The sequence below is a fragment of the Arachis ipaensis genome, chromosome B02, assembly GCF_000816755.2.
Source record: "Arachis ipaensis cultivar K30076 chromosome B02, Araip1.1, whole genome shotgun sequence".
NCBI classification, from domain to species: domain Eukaryota; kingdom Viridiplantae; phylum Streptophyta; class Magnoliopsida; order Fabales; family Fabaceae; genus Arachis; species Arachis ipaensis.
The window spans coordinates 19,436,631-19,443,909 of NC_029786.2; positions in this window are offsets into that span (position 1 = coordinate 19,436,631).

Below are 7,279 nucleotides of genomic sequence, written 5' to 3' on the forward strand. Positions count from 1 at the left end.
ACATCAAAATTCAAATTGGATGCTTTTTCAGGAACATACTCCTTTGAAATAGATGGCCGCATAGTGATCTTCAATCTGAATGGAGTCATTGATAATCCCCCAGAAGATCGTTCTATCTTCCAGTGTGATGTCATAGACGAAAGTGTAGCTGAAGTTCAAAAGGAAGAGTTTGAAGAGAGGCACACTGGACAAGGTCCAAGTGTGGAGACCCTCTTAACTGACAATGGGAGCACTTCGCCATTTTCACAAGCCCCAGATAATCCAGAGCCCGCCCATGATCAAAAGTTAGAATTGAAACCTCTCCCTCCACATCTCAAATATGCTTATCTTGAGGATAAGCAGAAGTTTCCGGTTATTATTGCGAGGGAACTAACTTCTCAACAAGAAGAGCAGTTACTTGATGTACTGAGGAAGCATAAGAAGGCAATTGGGTGGAGTTTGGCAGACATAGTGGGAATCAACCCTCAAGTATGCGAGCACAGAATATTTCTAGAAGAGGAAGCAAGACCTGTCCGTCAACCCCAAAGAAGATTGAATCCCACCATCTTGGAAGTTGTCAAAAAGGAAGTGAACAGACTATTGGAAGCAGGTATCATATATCCCATTTCAGATAGTGAATGTGTAAGCCCAGTACAAGTGGTGCCCAAGAAATCTAGAGTCACTACAGTGAAGAGTGAGCATGGAGAGCTCATAGCAACTAGAGTTCAGAATGCTTGGAGAGTCTGCATTGATTACAGGCGTCTCAACCAAGCTACCCGTAAGGATCACTACCCACTTCCATTCATTGATCAAATGCTGGATCGCCTGTCAGGTAAATCACATTATTGCTTTTTAGATGGTTACACAGGTTATTTCCAGATTCATATAGCTCCTGAGGATCAGGAAAAGACTACTTTTACATGTCCTTTTGGGACTTATGCTTATAAGAGAATGCCCTTTGGCTTGTGCAATGCATCAGCCACCTTCCATAGGTGCATGATGAGTCTTTTTCTGACCCTATTGAGGACTGTATGGAAGTTTTTATGGACGATTTTAGCGTTTATGGTGATTCTTTTAGCCTTTGCTTAGATGGATTATCTCGAGTGTTAAGCCGTTTGAAATCATGTGCGATGCTTCCAACCATGCAGTAGGAGCAGCGCTGGCTCAGCGTGAAGGTAAGGATCCTTTTGTTATTGCCTATGCGTCTAAGACTTTAGACACTGCCCAGTCCAATTATACTACTACTGAGAAGGAGCTTCTTGCTATTGTTTTTGCTCTGGATAAATTTCGAGCTTATTTACTCGGTACTAGAGTAGTAGTGTATTCAGACCATGCAGCTCTAAAGTATCTATTAGCTAAAAAGGAATCCAAACCAAGACTTATACGTTGGATACTGCTATTACAAGAATTTGATTTAGAAATAAAGGATAGGAGTGGTAATCAGAATTTAGTAGCAGACCACTTGAGTCGCCTTGAACATATTAAGGATGACCCTACTCCTATAGATGATAATTTTCCTTTTGACAACCTGCAAGTAGTATCCGAGGTAGTTCCTTGGTATGCACCTGTTGCTAATTATTTAGTTAGCCGCACATTTCCTCCACATTTTTCTAAACATCAAAGGGACAAGCTGAAAAGCGAGTCTAAATATTATATATGGGATGACCCATATTTATGGAGATGTGGCGCTGACCAGATAATTAGACGTTGTGTGCCTCAATCAGAATTCCAGTCCATTTTAGAGGCCTGTCACTCATCTGAGAGTGGAGGACATTTTAGCCCTCAAAGAACAGCTAGAAAGATCTTAGACTGCGGATTCTGGTGGCCTACTCTTTTTAAAGACGCTGCTGAGTTTTGTAAATCTTGCCCCCCATGCCAGAAATTTGGTAATATATCCAGGAGGGATGAGATGCCTCAACAATATATGCTCTTTTGTGAAATTTTTGATGTTTGGGGCATTGACTTCATGGGTCCATTTCCAAATTCTAATGGATATTTTTATATATTGTTAGCTGTAGATTATGTTTCCAAATGGGTAGAAGCAATTCCTACCCGCACTGATGATGCTAACACTGTTGTTTTCTTTGTGAGAAACCATATTTTATGTCGCTTTGGATCACCACGAGCGATCATGAGCGATCAAGGCACCCATTTTTGTAACAGGAGACTAACAGGATTGATGAAGAAGCATGGGATAATCCATAAAGTTGCAACCGCTTACCATCCCCAAACTAATGGGCAAGCCGAGGTGTCGAACAGAGAAATTAAGCGTATCTTGCAAAAGATAGTAAAGCCTCATAGAAAAGACTGGAGCACCAGGCTACAAGATGCACTGTGGGCATATAGAACAGCATACAAGACACCCATTGGGATGAGTTCCTTCCGCTTGATTTATGGAAAAGCTTGTCACCTCCCAGTTGAAATAGAACACAGAGCCTTCTGGGCAGTTAAGGAGTGCAACATGGGAATTGAGAATGCTGGAGCTGAAAGGAAGTTGCAACTGCAGGAACTGGAGAACCTTCGCCTAGAAGCTTATGAGAACTCCAGAATTTACAAGGAAAAGATGAAAGCTGTGCATGATCAAAACATCAAGAAGAAAGAGTTCCAACCTGGAGATTTTGTCCTCCTTTACAAATCTCGACTAAGGCTCATGCCTGGTAAGTTGAGATCAAAATGGGAAGGTCCATACAGAGTAGAGAAGGCTGAACCGTACGGAGTTTATCACCTAAGCCATCCTTCAAGCTCTGAACTTATTAAGGTTAATGGACAACGCCTGAAGCTGTACCATGGTGAGAAGGTGCAGAGAAATAAGGAGCTTGAGATCTTCCGCCTGGAAGATCCCCACATAGCAGCCGATTGAGCTAGTGGAGCGTCCAACTTACGGACGTTAAAGCAAAGTGCTTGGTGGGAGACAACCCACCGTGGTATGATCGTTCTTTTCTTTGTTTTTCCTATTCAATAACTCTTCTCTTTATTAGTACTTTCGTGCATTTGCATTTCATGTCTTCATATTTCAAAAAAAAAATTTCGCCACGCGACGCGATCGTATCAGCGACGCGTCCGCGTTGCAAAGGGGGTGGAGAAAACAAATAAACGAACAGAGAGTTCGGCTGGAGCGTGGCTGGAGGCGTGCCAATGGCACAAATCAGCCCATGCGACCGCGTCCTTGACGCGTTCGCGTCGCATGGGAATCATGGCCTCCCACGCGACCGCATGCCCCACGCGGCCGCGTGCCCTGAGTTTTCGGTAAAAGGGTGCACATCAACATTTTGTGCGAGAGTGATGCTGGATTGGTGCTGGAAGCACAATCCTTGTCACGCGACCGCGTCACCCATTTTACAACGCACACTCATGCGATCGCGTGACCCACGCGATCGCGTCACCCCAATTTGGAAATTCAATTAAAATGAACAGAGAGTTGTGCTGGAGCGAGGCTGCACTCGCACCAGCAGTGTAACATGGGTCACGCGACCGCGTGACCAACGCGATCGCGTCCCCCTACCTGACGCGCACCCACGCGAATGCGTGCCCCACGCGGCCGCGTCGCATGCGCCGCACAGCTTAACCTAAATTGCCAAATTATCTTATCTTTCTCTCCCCCAAATCCTAATTTTTCTTTCCCCTCCTTTATCTTCCTTCCCCCCTCCCCCTTCTATTTCACCTTTCACTCTCTATCTCTCTCACCACCGTTAACAAGGTTTTACCTTCTTCTTCCTTCTTTTCTTTTCCATCATTCTTATTATTTTATATACATTTTTATTTTCTTTTTCTTTTCTTTTTCTTTTCAATTTTTTTTATTTTTCATCTTCTTCCTTCCCTTTTTACACGATGCTAGAAATTTTTTTTGAGTCATTATCCCTCATTATATGCTTGTGACTTGTTATAATTTATTTGACAATTATTATTATTTTTAAGGGGATTGCTTGCATGTTCAATTTCATACTTTTTATATCTTATTTACCATGCATGCCATGTGTTTGTGAAAAAGCCTATATAGCCCTATGCACTTTTCTACATTACTTTACTCTATTACTCAATGCTTGCTTTTCACAAATTTCCCTTATTATTTTATTAATTGAATTCAATTGTCAATACAAACGTGATGGTTTGTTACGAAGTAATGCTTGGTCTATGCTACTCATGCCCTTTTCTGGCACGCCAATAAACACCTTGCATTCACTTGACTTTGTATGCACTAGCTATTTTCCATTGATGGCTTTTCATATGTACTCGAGAGCATGTGTTAATGTCATCTACATTTTGCTGTGCATCATTCACCCTCTTTTCTGTTTCCTTCCTTGCTGTATATCTCTTTAAATTTAATTTTCTTTCTCTTCCCTTCTTTCAGGATGGCCACCAAGAAAGGAAAGGAGAAAGCAACTTCCAAACCACCAGCAAGAAGAGGAACTAAAAGAGCATTAGTGGCAGAGCCTTCTTCAACCGCCGTCAAGCCCTCAACAAAAAGAGTTAAGCGGATAATAAAGGTTGACGAAAAGGAGAAAGCCTTTCTAGCAAAGGACACTGCGCGATTTCCCAATCGCTACTGTGAGCAGATGTTCCCTATCATGGCAGAAAAGAATTATAATAATGAATACCTTCTTATCCTCCTGTCCAATATTGCCACCTTTGTTGAGCCACAAATTGAGCGAAGACAATGGGGTTTCCTACGGAGACAACCAAGACAGGTCAATCTTTCTTGGGTAGTTGAGTTCTACTCCAACTTCTACATGCCGACCCTGCAGTCTGTTTATGTCCGGCAGAAGTAAGTCCCCATTACAGAAGAGGCCATTCAGCAAGCTCTGAGTCTTCCCCCTATTCCAGTAGGAATGGACGCTTTTCAAGAAGCCACCCTTCAGCACCAGAGATACCAATTCAACTGGGACTCTGTTCTCAGAGTCATAGCCTTACCTGGCAGCCGTTGGATCTACGGATACCACCGTACCCGCCCTAAGGGAATCTTAGCTTCAGCACTTACCTTGGAGGCTCACGTATGGGCGCAGATAATGTCCCATTATGTCTTTCCGAGCACTCATGAGTCCTCCTTCACTGCGGACATGGCTGTTCTACTATGGTGCATCCTTACAGACCAACCTCTGTATCTCTCAAGACATATCCGGAATGCTATGGAACACGTACAAATTGCGGGCAACTTACCTTTCCCCGCCTTGGTCTCAGATCTTGTCTCAGCAGCCGGAGTCTCCTACAGAGCTGGGGACACAAAAGCCATGCTTCCACGGGATGATCAGTATGTCCCTAACGGAAAATACCTCAGACTCTCAGCAGCTACTACAAGCCTTCCTACTGCTCCAGTTGAAGATAATCCTTCTTCAACACCACAAGCATCTACAACTGAGAAATTGCTCCAGCAGATAATCGAACGGTTGGATCGGCAAGAACAGAAAGCAAAGATGAGAGAGCGCCGTAACGAGCGCCGATTCAAACACCTCAAGGAGCTACTCAAGGGACATTTCATAGACTCAGACACCCCGGACTCCACTTCCTTTACCAGCACAGGGAGCCATGACGGCCCCGACTGTGGAGATACTGCTACCAGCCCACCCCTGTTTCTGACAGATGGCACCGAGGACGGTGCAAAGTCTTAAGTGTGGGGAGGTCGGTCAGTACCTGACTTCCGGAGGTAATTTCTCTTCTCTGGCACCAATAATTAGGATATTTTAGTTAGATTTTCTTTCCTTTATAGAATAGAATAAATTGCATAGGTTAGGATAGTTGCATGCATGTTCTACTTGATTGAAAAGACAATAAGTTTCTTTTAAAAATCTATCTTTGGAACAAAATTTCACTAATTTTTCAAAATTTTTATGATAAATTTGCTTGAGTTGTATTTGGAACATGATATTTGAGTTAAAGAACACACAACCTGTGAAAGATTTGAGCCTTTATGAATGGTTACATTATTTAACCATAATTATTTCATTCTTGTGTGTTTACTTCTCTATGATTGTAATCTATATTTTGTTTTATCTTATATGTTCAATAGTTATTGTATTTGCATGCTTGCACATGATTGAGGCCATTATTTGTTTAAACTCACTCATCCAAATTAAGCCTACCCGTTTCAATTACCTTTGTTAACCACTTTGAGCCTTTAATTCCCATTTGTTCGATATTTTACCACATTACTAACCTTAAGCCGAAAAACAATTGTATATCCCAATTTGAATCTTTGGTTAGCTTAAGATAGAATTGTGTGTGCTAGTTAAGTATGGGAAATTGTGGGAACAAAAGTTGTTAAGGGAATGTGTCATAAAAATTTAAGGGAAATTTGGATACCTACTCATGTGAAAATATAAGAATGAAAAATCTATGTGCATTGATAAGCTTTATTTATTTATTTAAAAAAAAATGAAAAAAATCAGTAAATAAGGGGACAAAATTACCCCAATGTTAAATTCAGAATTCAAAGATCAGTGCACATACAATAGAACCAAAATATAAGTTGATGCATGAGTATGGATTGAAAAAGGGAATTCTAGGTAGCTAGGTATGAACTTTAAAGATGACATTAAGTGTATACAAGTTATGTTAGAGCTTGGGTTAATTAAAGATTCAATTTATTAGCTCACTTGACCAAATATACACCCCTACCTATACCTTAGCCCTATTACAACCTTGAAAAGACGTCATGATGTTTGCATTGGTATATTAACTATTGTTGATTGGTTAGGAGAAGAACAAAAGTTAGAAAGCATGATTAGATTATGGTTTATATTGTGTTTAATTGTGTGGTTTTATCATGATCCTTACCCACTTATTCATTAAATTAGCATGCATTTAGATTTCCTTCCTGAATTTATTACATGTTTGAAAACTGCTTCCTAGAGACTTTAATTATTTATTTTTAATTCTCCTTATTCCATTCGATGCCGTGATCTGTGTGTTGAGTGTTTCAGACTTTACAGGGCATAAACGAGTTAGAGATTGGAAAGGAAGCTAGAAAAAATGGAAGGAACACAAGAATTTGAGGAGATAACCAGCGAGAAGTGACGCGGTCGCATGGCTCACGCGACCGCGCGAAGGAGAGCAAATCGCAGCGACGCGGCCGCATGGCTCACGCGGCCGCGCGGATTGGAAAAGTTCTGGCGACGCGGTAGCGTGGACGACGCGAACGCGTGGCGAGGAAAAGCGCGAATGATGTGTCTGCATGGATGACGCGATCGCGTGACATGTGCGATCTGCATAATCTGCAGAATTCGTTGGGGGCGATTTTGGAGCCTATTTCGGCCCAGTTTTTGGACCGGAACAGCAGACTAGAGTCAGAGAACATGCAGAAACAAAT